The sequence below is a fragment of the Rissa tridactyla genome, chromosome 1 (assembly GCF_028500815.1).
Source record: "Rissa tridactyla isolate bRisTri1 chromosome 1, bRisTri1.patW.cur.20221130, whole genome shotgun sequence".
NCBI classification, from domain to species: domain Eukaryota; kingdom Metazoa; phylum Chordata; class Aves; order Charadriiformes; family Laridae; genus Rissa; species Rissa tridactyla.
Window position 1 is genome coordinate 67,234,792 of NC_071466.1, and position 18,886 is coordinate 67,253,677.

General features: G+C 44.2%; 1 long non-coding RNA gene across 1 annotated transcript in view; it reads left to right on the forward strand.

The window, feature by feature from the left end:
• LOC128904360 (uncharacterized) overlaps positions 1-17,773 on the forward strand; it is a 29,017-nt gene extending 11,244 nt beyond the window's left edge. Inside the window, exons 3-5 of the long non-coding RNA XR_008464482.1 lie at positions 6,339-6,683; positions 16,546-16,642; positions 17,657-17,773. This is a non-coding gene — a long non-coding RNA (uncharacterized LOC128904360). The remainder of the gene's footprint in view (positions 1-6,338; positions 6,684-16,545; positions 16,643-17,656) is intronic.
• Positions 17,774-18,886: the final 1,113 nt, after the last annotated feature.

Here is an 18,886-nt window from a genome sequence, read left to right on the forward strand (position 1 = left end):
ACAGCTTTTTAATAAAGGAACATTCTGCATCAACATATGGCTGCTTTGGTGCGTAGAGCAGCTGATAGTTACAGGAGGGTTGGGGAGAGGGACATTATGAAGTAATCAGCGTATTAGAAGTCACTCCTTTTTTGGTTTCTTTCTATTGGGAATATCTAGTAAGAGACCAAAACACAGTTGTTCTGATTCGGCTGAGTTTCCCAAAATTAGTTTAGGAAGTTGGAGAAATCTGCAGTACAGTTCCCGAGATAAACATATGTAGCCTTAGAACAGGATTTCATATGTGTTTAGCAGAAAATGGAACTTATTTTCTTATGGCTTTGTCATATTTGCCAACAACTGTAAGAATCGGAGACGTTTTTATTGTCACAAAACCATCTCAAAATACAGAAGTTATCACATGGATGAGTGAGAACAGTGTGTGTGGTTTCTTATAGTCATGCTTAGGAACCTGGCTAGTTCTTTGTAGGTTTTTAGGGGAAAGGCAGTGACCTACGCTACTGTAGCTTGGCACGGAAATGTGTATTGCAACAAGGAGATATATATATATAGAGAGAGATATATATATGAAATTAGGTCAAGACTTTTGCCCTACATTTTCCTACAGCTAGAAATGTTCGCTAATATACAGTCTGTACTTTACATATGATCTGCCTTTGCTTATATCTCTTGAGCTCTTACTCGTCTAAACTTAAGCATCAAGCAGGTTTAAATCAGTTGCCTGTCATGTTCGATAAAGGCATAGGAAACTGTGTTAAACACTTATAAGAAATTTACTGGATAATATTAAGAAATTGATGGAGATTTATACGAGTCAAGGCAACTTTGCATGGTTTTTGCATGAGTGTAAGGAAGAAGTTGACTTTAGCTTTGAAAAGAAAACAGAGCCAGGGATTAATGAACTGAGAGAGGGATGGTGTGTTTTTGTGTGAGATGAGAAACTGAAGAATTATTGGCTGTGGTGCCCTGAGAAGAATGTTACAGGTGTTTGCATGACCTGGAGCATGAGCCAGTACGAAACAGAGGCAACACTCAGTCTTCACTCCGCATCATCAGTGCTTTCAGCCAGCTTCTGAAGATCGCCTTGTTTTGCGGCAAAAGGGAAAGTTCATCTTTAGGTAGTTCGTGCTCTGGCAGAAACGATACCAAATGCAACAATGATTTGGTAATGTATGCACCTTCCCATGGAGGCTTGGCTAGAGACTGTTGGGATGGTTCACTTACAAGTCATATAGTAAACAGCTATCAGGTAATAATTATTTTCACTCACTACCAAGCCTGTTTTGGCAACCGAGGGCTGAAAAGCCATCTGTCTTATTTTCATTCACCTATACTTTTTGAAACCAATTCCATCCTGCTTTCACATCGATTCTCCCTTATACTTTTCACTATAATTCCTGAGTATTTTAAGTTCTGTCATTTTTTAGAGTGGCCAAAATCATATGCTCTGGGTTTTTTTTCAACTTGATTCTCTATGGATGTGTTATTTGACTGCATACATGTGTTTCTATAGTTGATGATTATAAGGTCAATCACCAAGCGAGCCTGCTAGCAGTGTGCATTCAGTAGCACTCCTCGTTAGTTGCTTCATAAAAGCACATTTTTTTTCGGTTCTTTGTACATCGTACCGGTATGAAGTGCCCCGTGAACTCAATACCAGCTTTCTGGTATTTACCAGCCTGTTTTCTATTCTCTTTTAGCACAGCTAAAAATTACTTTGACTAAATACCAGCTGATGCACAGTCTCATGAGCAGTGCGAGATTTGCTTATTAATAGTATTTTATTTAAATAATGAAATTCATAATGGTGTTGAATTATGGTGCTTGCTTCAGGAGTGTTTTCAAGCTCCTTGTCTTTCTAATATTTAAAGCTCATGCCGCGAGTGTAAGGAAGGGGAGGACATAGCCTAACTCGCTGGGTAGAAAAGTACGTCTTTGTGTTAGCACTGTGAAAATGTCCTAATCGGGGACCTAATCAAGAGACTGCAGAAGCTAAAGGCTCTCCAAGATCGACAGCCTTGGTATGGGGCTATTGTGTACTGTTATAGAGCTGAGGCATTGTGTTTGCTATTCTGATGGAGCCCGGCATGGGGTATGAATGGGAAAATGGAAGCCAATGCCAGTTCCTGTTAATTTCTTTCTGTACGAGAGTCTGTTAGCGATTTGCCACGCACCCTGAAGTCCTGCCGTCACGTGGGCTTCTTTCCTGCCCATGCCTCTGCCATGATATTTTTCGCCAATGTTCATCATTCTCTCCCAGCCCCTCTGCCGCACCTGTGTGCTTTTGAACTGCTTTTTGCATCTGGAACACAGTTTGTCAGACTCTGGGCAATAGTTTTTCTCCCTTGGGAAATCTGTGTTTCCATACTGTGTGAAAAAATCTGGCTGCATTCCAGCCTGCTTGAAAGCGTGGCTTTGCACAGTAAAGTGTGTACACAGGAATACCGAAGTGAGCGCTTAAGTAAATCTCCAGAACAAGTCTGTGGGAGTGTTACCTGGGTGAGGGCTGGGTGACTTACATCTTATGGTCGGGGAGTCGTATTTCACAATTCGACAATTGCCTGCTACTAGATATGACCATATATAGTTTTTAAGTGGTGGTTGAATTTTTATTCTTTCATATTATGCAAGAAAGAAAGAGTTTTCATCTTCATTTACTGACCTAAGTTAAATACTACCTCCATTAATAGGTAAATCCATAGATTTAAGTTACAGAAAAATGAATCTGATTGATAGCAATTCATACCATTGCCAGGTCATTAGGAGAAATCTCAGTACATTTTTGGAAGTTACAGCACGTGCATCACAAGCCACGGATGCAGGTACACACTGAGAAGTCAGACATACATCTACCGCCTATAGGAGTGTTTTAGACATTTGGCTATAGGCCAATTTGAGGGCAAAATTATTCATCGTTCTTGTTGAAGTTTATCGACTGTGTGACATGGGAAGCTTGAGGAGAATGTGAAGTGCTATACTTTCAACTTGGGGGCAGTAGGAAAAATGACCATTTTAAAAATGTGATTTACATGAACTCTACATAGGAAATAAACTGGCCATCTTTGAGTCTGAATATGTGACAGCAGTGCGTACAGGACCCTGCCTGTTTCCCCCACTTAGAAGCTTCCAGCTTATCAAATTATCATATAGTCATTCAGTTAGCAAATGTGTCATGTCAATGAACAAATACTAATTGAATATACTTATGCGTGTTACCGTGGTTAATTCTACATACTTATTGCAGAACTGCTGGGTAAATTAGGAGATTATTGGCATGGTTAATTTGTATTCCACATCTAATGCATAATACAGAATTTTGCTTTCTTATTTTTAAGCAGAACCGTTGAGACTCAGGGTGGACTAGAGAGAGCCAACAGGCACTGCCATCTCATGACACTTTGGTCTCGGGTTAATGCTCAGGTTAGAAGATGCAGGGATGCAAACCTTCATGATTCTGTTGCAATGTTTGGCATTTTCCTTAAAACTTAAGCCTCTTTTTGGACTTCAGCAAGGCATTCAACGCTGTTTCCCACAGCCTTCTCCTGCACAAACTGGCAAGATACAGATTGGATGGGTGGTCTATGACATGGGTAGGAAATTGGCTAACAGGTTGCAGTCAGAGCGTGCTGATTAATGGTTTTTACTGAGGCTGGCCCAAGTGGGATCCCCCAGGGATAGATACTGGGCCCCATGCTGTTCAACATCTTCATAAATGATCTGGATGACAGGAGTAAAAGCATGCTTACCAAGTTGGCTGATGATGCCAGACTGGGTGGTGAGGTGGACACATCGGAAGGGAGAGCCATCTTACCGAGAGACCTGGACAGGCTGGAAGAGTGGGCCAGCAAGAACAGTATGAAGTTTAACAAAGACAAGTGCAAAGACCTGCACCTGGGACAAAATAACTAAGAGCCCAGTACAGGCTAGGGGAACAGCCTTGCTGAAAGGGACCTGGAGGTTCTGGTGGACAGCAAGCCAAACGTGAGTCAGCAGTGTGCCGCAGCAACAACCAAGGCAAATTGGATCCTGCAGCGGCATGACTAGCAGAGATAGAGACACGATCATCCCACTCTAATCAGCACTTGTCTGGCCGCACCTGGAATACTGTGTCCTATTCTGGTCCGCACAATTCAAGAAAGACATGGACAAACTGGAGAGGGTCCAAAGGAGGGTCATGAAGATGATCAATGGCCTGGAGAACATACCCTATGAGGGCAAACTGAAGGAGTTACATCCCTTCTCCAAGGAGAAGAGAAGGCTCAGGGCGGAACTCATCACAGTTTTCCAGGCACCACTTAAAGGGTGGCTACAAAGAGGACAGAGGGTCTCTCTTCACAAGGAGCCAGGTGGAGAGGACAAGGGGCAACGGGCACAAGTTGTGCTGGGACTGTTTTGATCTTGATGTAGGAAATTACTTTACAGTGAGAACAATCATTCACTGGAACAACCTCCCCAGGGTTGGGGTACAATCCCCATCACTGGAGGTTTTCAAGATGTGATTGGACAGGGTGTTAGATAATCCCATCAAGGCTCCCTTTCCCCACGAAAGGTTGGGCCAGATGATCATTCAAGGTCATTTCCAACCTGGGCAGTTCTGTATTCTTTGATTGTTTAAAAACCTGTTTTCTTTTAAATAAAAGTAAAGTCTTTGGCCCTAGATATTGGAGGGAAGTGCCTGAAAATGTTAAAAATAATGTGGGAAGAGCCTTGCAGGGCAAATACAAAGAGCTGAGAATGAATTATTGGAAAGTGAATCTGAAACTTTTTGCAAGCCTGTCCTCTTTATATTTGAGGAATCAATTCAGAATATGTAAAGGCATAGAGTGTTAAAAATAATGAAAATTCTCTTTTTTCTCCTGTTGGTTGCTATTAATGCTTGTTGAGAGGGTAACTGAACTGGTACATCAAGTGGCCTGCAAAGTTACCCTCTAAATTTTGGAGTTTATGGCACCACTAGAAAATTTTCTTCATCTTTTCAGAAATGCTTATGCGTTTCCAAGCCTTCTGTCAGTTTGGTTATTTTCTCCTCTATTACATTTCTAATATTCTACCATCTTGCTAATCCTGTAATTTTAGGATTTTTCTTTTTTTTAAAAACTTCACATTTCCCTGATGGCCTCAACTTCTTAATTATTAGCCTTATGAATGCATCTCAGCCTTCATTGGAAATAAAGTATCTACACATTCCAGTTTCTAAGGAAATGCTTGAAAATATGACTGGAGCACACTCTAGAGGCTCAAAATCTCAACGGCACAGAAATAACTCCCAATTTATTCATATTTCAAATCTCATGATTTTAAAGCCAATCTCATGATTTTTTTTTAAACTTGTTTCATTCCTGATGAAGATTTGAAGTAAGATTTGTGAATAGTATGGATTTCCTTATCTGCTGTTCCTCCAGAGAGCTATCTTTTATTACTCTTAATCTGCTGACAGGGAGCTGGGTTTTGTATGTTCCGCTAAGTCTTATATGTACGTCAAAGATGGATGAAACTCTGACAATTCATAGAGATGCTGATATTATTTCTGAAGTGTTTTGCAAACTAGCAAAATCTGTCTTGGTAGGTTTTATAAAAGGATTGTGTCCTGAAAAGGACGAATGCTGTACTTCATAAATTTATTTGGACGATCAAGACACAAGTATATGTAAATTAAAAAATTCTAAATAGGTCTGCAGGTGTCATAAGATTGTATAAAATGTAGTGTGCCAATTAAAATGGGTCACTACCTATATGGGGGCTATATGTTCTCTGATACTTTACATCATGTCACATGAGTGGGAAACTTGTATGGAGAAGTGGAAGAGCAAGCTTGATAAAAATCCTGATTTATGCATTGCTTCAAATCATCCGAGTTTGACCATGTATCTGTCCATCTTCACCCTGAAAATATTTTTTATCTGTATAATATTTCCAATAAGATGTGAAGCTCTTCAAGTGTAGCAAAGGATTAGTGTGTTTTTTGGGCTGCTGACACTTTAGGATCATGTTTAGTAATGGGTTCACGTTACTCTCTTGAAGGGTGGTGCAGATAGGGCTAAAAGTCCAACTGAGTGACCTGGACAGCTGAATGGTGTCACTCTATCTGAGCAGCAATTTGTAAAATCATTCAGGCTTTTTCTACGCTGCCAAATATGCCGCTATCAACACTGTCAAATTTTTGTTATTATTTTCAGCTATTTATTAACCATACAAGTTGCCTGCTTGGTGTCTGTTAATCATATATTATTTTATGCTGACACTCAATAGCCTCAAAGATGAATCAAACTCGGGCATCCCCGTCTGGATGTGGAGCCCACATCCACTAATCACAAGACCTTTCTTTTTTTAAACTGCAGTTGCTGTCTCTGTTCCCGCTTCTCTGGCTGGACATCGCTTCATCGCACAGAAAATCTGCTCTCCAGTCCTCTGGCCTGCATTGCCTGTGCCGCCTATTGGAACACTTTGGGGCAGAATCAGACATTCTGATGCAGCCTTCCCAGGTCCAGCTTCCAAGGCTGTGCAGCCTTATCTGCAGAGGAGCTGGCGTAGCGTGGAGGTGGTCAGCACACTCTTGCTGTCAGGACCCTGTGTGTGCTCAAAGTCTGGCCAAGACATCTGAAGGACGTGCTGATTCAGTATGTCTGTGCTGAGCAGGGATTTCCAAGCCGTAACCTGTGAGCTAACATCTACATTCAGAACAGGTGGGGTTTTTTTCTTCTTTAATTGGTAGAGAGCCTTTACATTTTGGAAATTGTTTGAATGGCTGTTTAGGCCAGCGACCTGCTGTGATTGTAGTTACCAGTCCCTGGCTGAAACCACACATCTGGAAGTCAGGGATAAAAAGAGAGAAAAAATTCTAGGACAAAAAATACCGAACTGGACCAAACCCAGGAACATTTATTCCCCTTATATGATGTACAGCTGAGAACATGCCTGACCCAGTACAACAAAATAAGGCCTCTAATAATTATTAAGGGAAGGCCATGGCAACAAAAAACGGTGCGAACAAAAAGCCTGATTTCTTTTTTTTTTTAAAGAAAGAGATGTTCCACATATCTCTAGGGTAAACTGGACAACGCCTCCGAGCAGATTTGCTTTCCCTAAGAGGTACGGACCACTATAAAAAAGTAAAACTTTTGGTTGAAAAAATGAAAAAATGCCCTGGATTCTGGCTTTAAAGTTGGGAAAACCAAAGTATTTTCATTTAAAAAAATCAAGGAAATCAAGGCAAATTTTAAAAACTCTTAGCATTTTTTGTAAAAAATCAGACTTCAAGGGAAATTTGTACTTGGTCAATGTCACACTTTCCCATCAGAACCAAAACATCTAATTTCTAGTAAACATCTTTTTAAACAGTGGCCGAGGTCTTCATTGGCATTTAATCCTTGCTGGCATTCTGTGTCCCTTAAAATCCTGAGCTTGCCCAAACTCTGTTTACAGAAATGGTTTTGGCAGTACTAGCTACTGATTTCTATGTGCATGTAGTTAAATCCCTCTGGGAAGAAAAACTTACCTTTTCACAGTAACTACCATAACGGCAAAAGAAAAAGAGGAAAAAAACCCACAAGGGATAAATAAAGTAAATAGGAAGGAGGGAGAGAGCGTCAAGCAAGAGAGAAGAAAATAATGTGCCGTTTGACTGGAGCCAGAGAGGGAAAGATATTACTCAGGCTTTGATCCTGAGCCTTCTCTTCATTTACTGATTTTGGTGCCTGGCTAGTACTGACACTGGTGCTGGGTAAGGCACCTAAGATAGTTTATATATATGACGTTACCTTCCAACTAAATAAAAGTCATTAATAGCTATACATAAGATGGGGTATTCTTAGGGAAGATATCGTTCATATTTACTTCTTTCAGTGAGTTTGCTACAACTTTATGGCTCTTATATTTTCAAAAATTGTTCCTGATTGTGCAAAGGCAAATAAAGGCATGGAGTAATTTCGGCTTGTGTTATAGCTTTTATGTGCGCAAACGGCACTGCTGTATTGTCCTGGTTCCGGTGGGGATAGGGTTAACTTTTCCTGGTATTCCATGCCATGTGAGCCACGCCCACCCTGAGCTGCCGGGGGAGGGGGCAGGAAGTTGCTGCTTAAAAGCGGGCTGGGGTGGCCCGGGTCCGGCCGGCGAGCTGCGAGCGGCAGGGGGAGTGGCGGTTCCGTAATCGCGTTTGTATATTCCCCTATCCGTGTTGTTGTTGTTGTTGTTGTTTGCCTGTTCCCTTTGCTGTTCTATTAAACTGCCTTTGTCTCAACCCAAGAGTCTTCCCTTTTCTTACGATTCTTCCTGTGTTTGGAAGGCACGAGCGAGCGACACGTGGTTCTTTGTTGCCGTCTGAGGCTAAACCACGGCAGTCCTTTTTGGCGCCCAACGTGGGGCTCGAAGGGTTGAGATAACGACAGAATCCAACTAGAACGTGGAAAAAACGGTTTTGGTTTTTTTTTTGTATGCATTTATTTTATTAGGTAAGTAGTCACTGGTCATCATGTTGCTTGGTTTGTTCTCATGGCTGTGTTACATAAATTCCTATATGGCTTATGTACTCCCTGCGATGCTGTTTATCATGTCTGGAACAGGGATGAGGATTATCATTCTGCTGTCCTGTGCGATATCTGTTTATGATATGATAACATCACTGTTCAGACGGCTATTTTGGGGTGTTTATGCGGTTTTGCTGTCCTGTCCGTACATTGGACACCGTCTCTCAGAATTTGTTAATAATTTCCCCAGCCCTTCTGCCTCCCTTTTCTCCTTCGGGTCAGGTATGACAGCTTTTGAGAATTTTGAATATCCTTGGGATACTCAAACTAGCGTGTTCGTAGTGCTATGTCTCCTGAATACGTTCCAGGTCTTGTTTAGGGTTAAGCGACTATTTAAGACTACCACCCGGAGATCTGCTCCGAGGCTGGATAGTCAGGGGTGGCATGGCATGTGGGAGAGCATGGGCAGGTACCTAGAGAACTACTCACCTCCAATGGTCTGGGACTTCACCCCTGAACAATTACAGGACCCTGATAAAGTGGTAGAATATTTGAAGGGAAAATGCTGTGGCTATTCTAGAGAGGCACAACTCACCGCGCTGTGCTGGGCCCTGGCCAGTATCTACCAGGCACTGCTCAGAATTATGCAGCACCCTCAAGGGGAAGAGATGGAAACCAGACCTGCGGCGGCCCCTGCGGCGGCCCCTGCGGCTGCTGCAGCCCCTGCTGCGGCCCCTGCGGCTGCTGCAGCCCCTGCGGCGGCCCCTGCGGCGGCCCCTGCGGCTGCGGCAGCCCCTGCGGCGGCCCCTGCGGCGGCCCCTGCGGCTGCGGTGGCCCCTGCGGCGGCCCCTGCGGCTGCTGCAATCCTTGCGACAGACACTGCGGCTACTGCAATCCTTGCGACAGACACTGCGGCTACTGCAACCCCCGTGGTAGCCACTGCCACTGAACCAGGGAACCAACCCATGCCAGTATCAGTTGCCCCCATACAGAAGAAGAAGTACACAAAGAAATCAGTTCGCTTAGTAAGAGATGATGATGAACCAGGGCCATCACGAGAGCAGGAGGAAGAGGCAGAACCAGAGATAATTACTCGATCCCTATCCTTGAGTGAGCTGCGGGATATGCGAAAAGATTTTAGCCGACTTTCAGGCGAGCACATTGTCACCTGGCTGCTCCGGTGCTGGGATAATGGGGCCAGTAGCCTGGAATTAGAGGGTAGGGAGGCCAGGCAGCTGGGATCCCTGTCTAGGGAAGGCGGCATTGACAAGGCGATCGGGAAAAAGACCCAAGCCCTCAGTCTCTGGAAACGACTCCTGTTAGGCGTGAGGGAGAGGTACCCCTTCAGCGAGGATGTTGTATGTCAGCCAAGCAAGTGGACTACCATGGAAAGAGGTATCCAGTACCTGAGAGAATTAGCCGTGCGGGAGATGATTTATTATGACTTGGACAATGCAGACTTACCCACAGACCCTGATGAGGTGCGATGCACAAGGCCCATGTGGCGGAAGTTTGTACGGAGCGCACCATCGTCATATGCCAACTCCCTGGCGGTAATGGAATGGAAAGGTGAAGAGGGACCAACGGTGGATGAGGTAGCTGGCCGGCTCCGGCGATATGAAGAAAGTCTCTCTTCCCCCCTTGTCTCAGCTGTGGAGAAACTGTCGCGGAAGGTCCAGCAACTTGAAGAGAATATGTCCTACTCCCCACCTGCACGGGCCAGCATCTCAGCTATTAGAAGCAGGCATTTCCCCACTCAAGAGAGAGAGTACAGAGGGTACACACCACGAGGCACCCTGTGGTTCTACCTGCGGGACCACGGAGAGGACATGAGGAAGTGGGACGGACAACCTACTTCGATCCTGCGGACACGGGTACAGGAGTTGCAAGGAAGGACAACCACAAAAGGGGATCCCTCCAGGAAAAGTGCCGCCCCAGTTTCCAGTGGGCCGTTCCCCAGACAAAGCAGAAGGCTTGATCTTGCTTCTGATCCTCTTGAAGGAACTTCCAAGTCATTTATGCAAGAAGTGAGTAATGGATACTATGACCAGTATTAGGGGGGCCCTGCCTCCGGCCAGGTGGAGGAAAGGGATAACCGGGTTTATTGGACGGTGTGGATTCGATGGCCTGGCACATCAGACCCACAGGAGTATAAGGCTCTAGTGGACACGGGTGCGCAGTGTACTTTAATACCATCAAGCTATAGAGGGGCAGAACCCATTTGTATTTCTGGGGTGACAGGGGGATCCCAAGAGTTGACTGTACTGGAGGCAGAAGTGAGCCTAACTGGGAATGAGTGGCAAAAGCATCCCATTGTGACTGGCCCAGAGGCTCCATGCATCCTTGGTATAGATTACCTCAGGAGAGGGTATTTTAAGGACCCAAAAGGGTACCGCTGGGCCTTTGGCATAGCTGCTTTGGAGACAGAGGAAGTTAAACAGTTGTCTGCCTTGCCTGGTCTCTCAGAGGATTCTTCTGTTGTGGGGTTGTTGAGGGTCAAAGAACAACAGGTGCCGATTGCTACCACAACGGTGCATCGGCGGCAGTATCGCACTAACCGAGACTCTCTGATTCCCATCCATGAGCTGATTCGTCAACTAGAGGTTCAAGGAGTGATCAGCAAGACTCGCTCACCCTTTAACAGTCCCATATGGCCGGTGCGAAAATCTAATGGAGAGTGGAGGCTAACTGTAGACTATCGTGGTCTGAATGAAGTCACGCCACCGCTGAGTGCTGCTGTGCCGGACATGCTAGAACTCCAGTACGAACTGGAGTCCAAGGCAGCCAAGTGGTATGCCACGATTGATATAGCGAATGCATTTTTCTCAATCCCTTTGGCAGCAGAGTGCAGGCCACAGTTTGCTTTCACTTGGAGGGGCATCCAATACACCTGGAATCGACTGCCCCAGGGGTGGAAACACAGCCCCACCATTTGCCATGGACTGATCCAGACTGCACTGGAACAGGGTGAAGCTCCAGAACATCTGCAGTACATTGATGACATCATTGTATGGGGAAACACAGCAGAAGAAGTTTTTGAGAAAGGGAGTAAAATAGTCCAAATCCTTCTGAACGCTGGTTTTGCTATAAAGCGAAGTAAGGTCAAGGGACCTGCGCAGGAGATCCAGTTTTTAGGAATAAAATGGCAAGATGGACGCCGTCAGATTCCAATGGATGTGATCAACAAAATAGCAGCTATGTCTCCACCAACTAGTAAAAAGGAAACACAGGCTTTCTTAGGTATTGTGGGTTTTTGGAGAATGCATATCCCAGATTACAGTCAAATTGTAAGCCCTCTGTATCAAGTAACCCGGAAGAAGAATGATTTTAAATGGGGTCCTGAGCAACGACAAGCTTTTGAACAAATCAAACAGGAAATAGTCCATGCAGTGGCCCTGGGGCCAGTCCGGGCAGGACAAGATGTTAAAAATGTGCTCTACACTGCAGCCGGGGAGAACGGCCCTACCTGGAGCCTCTGGCAGAAAGCACCAGGGGAGACTCGAGGTCGACCCCTAGGGTTTTGGAGTCGTGGATACAGAGGATCCGAAGCCCGCTACACTCCAACAGAAAAAGAGATATTGGCAGCATATGAAGGGGTTCGAGCTGCTTCGGAAGTGGTTGGTACAGAAGCACAGCTCCTCTTAGCACCTCGACTGCCGGTGCTGGGTTGGATGTTCAAAGAAAGGGTCCCCACCACACATCATGCAACCGATGCTACATGGAGTAAGTGGATTGCACTGATCACGCAGCGAACTCGAATGGGAAACCCCAGTCGCCCGGGAATTCTGGAAGTGATCATGGACTGGCCAGAAGGCAAGGATTTCGGAATGTCACCAGAGGAGGAGGTGACGCGTGCAGAAGAGGCCCCACCATATAATAAACTGCCAGAAAATGAGAAGAAATATGCCCTGTTCACTGATGGGTCCTGCCGTATTGTGGGAAAGCATCGAAAGTGGAAGGCTGCTGTGTGGAGTCCTACACGACGGGTTGCAGAAGCCAGTGAGGGACAGGGTGAATCGAGCCAGTTTGCAGAGGTGAAGGCTATTCAGCTGGCTTTGGACATTGCTGAGCGAGAAAAATGGCCAGTACTTTATCTCTACACTGACTCATGGATGGTGGCAAATGCTCTGTGGGGATGGTTACAGCAGTGGAAGCAGGGCAACTGGCAGCGCAGAGGCAAACCCATCTGGGCTGCTGACCTATGGCAAGATATTGCTGCCCGGATAGAGAATCTGGTTGTGAAAGTACGCCATGTAGATGCCCACGTACCAAAGAATCGGGCCACGGAGGAACATCAGAACAACCAGCAGGTGGATCGGGCCGCTAGGATTGAAGTGGCTCAGGTGGATCTGGACTGGCAACATAAGGGTGAACTATTCATAGCTCGGTGGGCCCATGACTCCTCAGGCCATCAAGGGAGAGATGCGACATATAGATGGGCTCGTGACCGAGGGGTGGACTTGACCATGGACACTATTGCACAGGTCATCCATGAATGTGAGACATGCGCTGCGATCAAACAAGCCAAGCGTTTGAAGCCTCTTTGGTATGGAGGGCGATGGCTGAAATACAAATATGGGGAGGCCTGGCAGATTGATTATATCACGCTGCCACAAACCCGTCAAGGCAAGCGCTATGTGCTCACAATGGTGGAAGCAACCACTGGATGGCTGGAAACATACCCTGTGCCCCATGCCACTGCCCGGAACACTATCCTGGGCCTTGAAAAGCAAGTCCTGTGGCGACATGGTACCCCAGAGAGAATTGAGTCGGACAATGGGACTCATTTCCGAAACAGCCTCATAGACACCTGGGCCAAAGAGCATGGTATCGAGTGGGTGTATCACATCCCCTATCACGCCCCAGCCTCTGGGAAGATAGAACGATACAATGGACTGTTAAAAACTACACTGAGAGCAATGGGTGGTGGGACTTTCAAACACTGGGATACGCATTTAGCAAAAGCTACCTGGCTAGTTAACACCAGGGGATCTAACAATCGGGCTGGCCCTGCCCAATCAAAACTTCCACGTACTGTAGAAGGGGATAAAGTCCCCGTAGTGCACATGAAGAATATGCTAGGGAAGACAGTCTGGGTTAGTCCTGCCTCAGGCAAAGGCAAACCCATCCGTGGGATTGCTTTTGCCCAAGGACCTGGGTGCACTTGGTGGGTGATGCGGAAGGATGGGGAAGTCCGATGTGTACCTCATGGAGATCTGATTTTGGGCGAGAATAGCCAATGAATCAGATTGTGTGCTGTTAATTGCTAAGTAACACTGTCACTGTATGTCCTCATTGCTATCAGTTGTACTACAAGTAAGGCACAGGGGTGATGGGATAAGAACTGATCTCAGCAGCCGGCGCCCAGCAGTTTCCTCAAGATCTACATCTTCAGCCTACAGACTGCGTGCATGAGCCACACCAGGTGCACCAGTCACAAGCTCCGAAAAATACAGCATGCAACAGACCAGCACCACCCAGCATCTCACCTGCCCTGAGAGACTGTTCTAACAGATGGAGCCCAAAGCCGTGGATTAAAAGAACTCAACGGACACTTTGGAGGGATGACCCATAAACTAAGGGTATTATATGTGTGTATATATATATATATAACAGGGGAAAGTGGTGGCAATTCATTGGAACCTGCTGGGCATGGCATAGATGGTATGGAATAAGGGGTGGATAATGTCCTGGTTCCGGTGGGGATAGGGTTAACTTTTCCTGGTATTCCATGCCATGTGAGCCACGCCCACCCTGAGCTGCCGGGGGAGGGGGCAGGAAGTTGCTGCTTAAAAGCGGGCTGGGGTGGCCCGGGTCCGGCCGGCGAGCTGCGAGCGGCAGGGGGAGTGGCGGTTCCGTAATCGCGTTTGTATATTCCCCTATCCGTGTTGTTGTTGTTGTTGTTGTTTGCCTGTTCCCTTTGCTGTTCTATTAAACTGCCTTTGTCTCAACCCAAGAGTCTTCCCTTTTCTTACGATTCTTCCTGTGTTTGGAAGGCACGAGCGAGCGACACGTGGTTCTTTGTTGCCGTCTGAGGCTAAACCACGGCATGTATATATAGCTAGAGGCTATGGAAAAGTCAATGAAAAATGTTGCCTAGAGGGCTTGTCTCTTACCTGATATTTTTAAAATAATATTTGTTTAAATACCACTAGGTCTTGAGAAGGATTATTCTTTTTTTTAACCTTTTTTTAACAATTACAAACTTGACAGGTTTATTTCATTGTTAGTTATGTTTGGATATTTTGTAAGACCTTTATATAAACAAATTTTTATCTGTTACTACTTATTTACTCTAGGTTAGCCTTCAAACACACTGATTTTTAACAGCTTGTATAGATGCCTTTGTCCTTTGTTAAAATTCAGAAGGACAATTACACTACAACAGAATTAAGAAAATCATGCAGTGGTTATATTGGGTTTAGCTTCTGTTACACACACGTATGTGTAAAATCAGTCTGTGTGGAGTGATAAAAATCAGTCCACTGCCTTAATAAAATTTGCTTGTACACAGCAGTCTGAACTCTGCAGCTAAAGTCGAGGAGAGCCTTCCTCCGCCGGGAGAGTGACAGGAAGCAGAAGCCGCTTCTGGCGAAGACATATAATGAAGTTAACTCCCATTCATTGAGCTCATTTACTGGTAAGGGGAGGCACCGTGAAAGTAATGATTACGAGACAGAGCTAAGAACGTCAGTGAGCTCAGCGTACTACGCTTTTGAGCTTTCATGATTTTATTAGATACATGGATGAGGTCACCTCTCGAAATAGCTGAGGGGAAGAGAAAGAAGAAAAGATGCTGGTTGCCTAACATCATGCTGCTATAGAAATCACGGAGCCGCTTGCTAACACCTGGATGTTCATTTTGGGCTGCTGGTTTTTGTATCTTGAAGGCTATGCTAACAAATTGGGATTCTTCTGTTTTGGTTTGTTTCCCTGAAAATTCTTGAAGAGTAAATCAGAGCCGTTCTTGTGAATGCCACCTCTGATCCTGGGAAATCATAAGCAATCACTGTAATTGTTTCAGTCTTTCTGGTCTTGGGTGACCAAAGAGAAATCCTGTTTTATGCCTGCATTTTAGGACCAGAAGTGAGAGTGATGATTATTTAGTCTGACATTCCCCATAACACAGGTCAGGTCTTAAGTCATAGTCATGGAGGCTCCCTTTGGTAACTGGCTGCTGTCTCATCTGCTTATTCAGTATTGAGTAATAAAATGCCTTGAGCTTATTCCTATATAGTTCCTTTAATGTCAAGGTGATTACTATGAATTTCAGTTAGCAAATACCATCACAAGGAAAGATTAGTTATTTTTCTGTAAAACTCATTGATTACTGCTCTTTCATTTATAGTTGTAATTCTAGTTCAGATTGTATTGTAGGCTGTAATTTAGACTTAGTGGTATTTTTTTATTCCTATGTTTGATATATAGAAGCTTCTGTATGAAATCATTGGGCTTGAAAGGACATCGAAGTTCATCTAGTGCATCTTCCTGTTGCCAGGCAGGAACGTGTAGATATATCACTTCTGACAGATACTTGTCTCATGTTTTCTTAAAGGTTGCTAACAATGCTGAGGTTATAGCACCTCCGCAGAAAATCTGTAAAGACATTTCCCAGTGTCCAATCTGAATTTGCCTTGCTGCAGTTTAAACCTGTTCTTTCTCATTTCATGCATCACAGACATGGAAAACACATTATTTCCATCTGGTTTGCAATAGCATTTCTATGTATTTGAAGATTTGCTCCGTCTTTCCCTATAGGTCATATATTTTGTGTACTGTACTGTTATTCCTGCCTTGCATTCTCACTTTCCCCTTGCTATTATCGGTAGCTTCATTAGCACGTGTATCTGTTGTTATTAACATTCTTTTATTTTTGCCTCAAGTACTTAAAGTTAGAATGTTCACATTGAATCACTTCTTAATAGTGAATCATCAAAACTTCTTTTATATTTTAGCTGTATTATTTTATTCATACTGGTAAAGGCACAAGATTTCTGAAGTCAGTACATCAGGAAATTTTGCTAAGTTGTTAGAATTTAAATACTTCATTTATTTTTTTTTTAACATTGATTTCCGTTTTCAGCTCTCCAGTATAAAAATGCTCTCCACCTGAAAAGCAAGTAGGGATCCCTCACATTTGCCTCTGGTTTTGGGACGTCAGACTGGACAATTTTGTGCAGGTACGCTTCCTTCCAGGGAAACAGCTTTGGCAGCAGGGCTATATATCTTGTCCATCGGAAAGATTTAGCTTCGAATTAGCTCGATGGCTGGTGCTACCAGCTGGCGGAGAGTTTGACTAGTCTGCCCCTAGAAGGGGTTGGTGGTACTCTCCTTCCATGCCCAGCTTCCAGTGATGAAACATCTGCGCTTCCTGCAAGGTGGACCTCGGTCACTTCACCTCACGTAATCCCAGAGCAGAATCATGGAATAACTTGGGTCAGAGAGGACCTCTGGAGGTCTCTAAGTCCAGCCTCCAGCTCAAAGCAAGGCTTATGCAGGGCTTTCTGTAGTCGAGTTTTGAATAACTACAAGCGTCTGGTGTGATCTCCTCTACATGAGATACGTGGAGCCAGCTTTTCCCAGGCTGAGCAAGCCCAGCTTTCTCAGCCTCTCCTTTTCTGTGGTGTTCTTCAGGCCCTGGACCATCTTTGTGGCCCTGTGCTGGATGGCTCTAGATTGTCAGCAAGTCTCTGGTGCTGGGGAGCCCAGGATGGGATGCGCTACTCCAGATGTAGCCCCTCAAGTGGGAAAAATGGCCTGACAAGAAAGAAGAAAAATCACTGCTGGCTACACTCTAGCACTGAGTACTTGAGGCAGCATGGGGTTAATGTAGGTGAGATAAAGTTTCCGTAGGGATTTAAAATTTGGGGGGATTTCCTCCCCTTCAAGCTGTTCCTATGAGTTTTCTTCCGAACAAGCAGTATGTTTTGCTTAGCCCCCATATGGGTAACGTTTATGTAGAGCTCAGCATCCATTTAAACGCCTCTCTCAATCTTTTTCGCTCCTTTGCACTACGAGTGCCACATGCTTTCTGTGTCTTTAAACAGATTGTGGTAACGAATGGCCGTGCTGGCCATCGATCCATCTGCAGGCTTGCATCATCTAAAGCCTTCAAAAGAACAGCTGTCTGCAGATTTAATTTTCTTCTAGAATACCTTTCTGTAATATTAACCAAATATTCAAATTATTTGCAGCATTCCTGCTGTCAGTGGGTTAATACCTCTCTGCCTGAGAAGAAAGCTGAAGCTTAATTGCGCTGCGGTCGGCAAACTCATCTATACTTTATTTTGGGAGCTCAACTGGCTGTTACGGAGGGGCAATTTCCGTTTCATCTGAGCACATCCTGTGCTAGTGAAATACCTCAATCATGAACATATGTTACAGGAAATACAGTTGTAGCACATAGGGGGTTTTTTCTTTTATTCTTGGACTGATGACTAAAGGGCAGTGTCAAAGTTCATGGTCTAAAAGTGAATATTTCTTGACAGCCATCTTATTTTTAGGTTCTTTAACTTGAAAGAAGATTTTTCTTGGCTTGAAATGGTGATTAAAATATATACAGCTGTAATTTACAGTAAACAATTAAATGCCTTTGTTGAAGCAAAATTTGCTTTTGTGAGACTCGATTGTTTACAACCTAGTAAAAGAACAATTTTTGACTACAAAAGGCTGAATTCTTTCAAAGTGTGTTTGCTTAGTTTTTCTGCATTTTTGTTTTCCTTTTGGAAGAGGAAGGTAAATTATATCCAGCTTTGCAGTCCCGCAGGCATGATGTGCCATCATTTCTTTCTCGTTGCATTAGGTTATTTTGTATATGTATATTTCAGATAGACCTACCCCATTTAGTAAGTACACCCCTAAAGTGTGCTTTAAAATAAAGCAAATAATCTGTCTTGTGCTTTGCAAATTAGAAGGTACAAACAGAGTCTTAAATAAAAATGTCTCGGGCTCAAATTTGGATCTTTTTATTGTATCGAATAGTAGCTACTCCTCAAATAGTCCTGCTGTGTCTTTTTGATGAGTAAAGTCCTTTTCCATGTGCATAAGTCTATCCAACTTTGTCACCCAATATTTAATTATATTTCATTACTGCTATAGAAGAACTGCTCTTACAGGTGTTTAGGCAAGGATCTCAGTGTATTTATTAGGGACTGAATAAAAATGGTGGGGTCACTCCGTAGCTACTATTGCTTAAGTCAAAAGCAATATGGACTGTTTTCGTGTAATGCTTAAATAAGTATATATGCTGTCAGACTACTTGATTCATAATTCTCAACAGTTGGAGCCTTTGAAGACGGCTTAAGCCTTTGAAGAAACTTGGATACTAGCTGAAAGAGCATAAATAAAGACCTCAAGTTATTGCAGAATTCATGACTTTATTATTTTCACTGCTTAATTTTCATGTATGCAAAATTTTTAGCTCT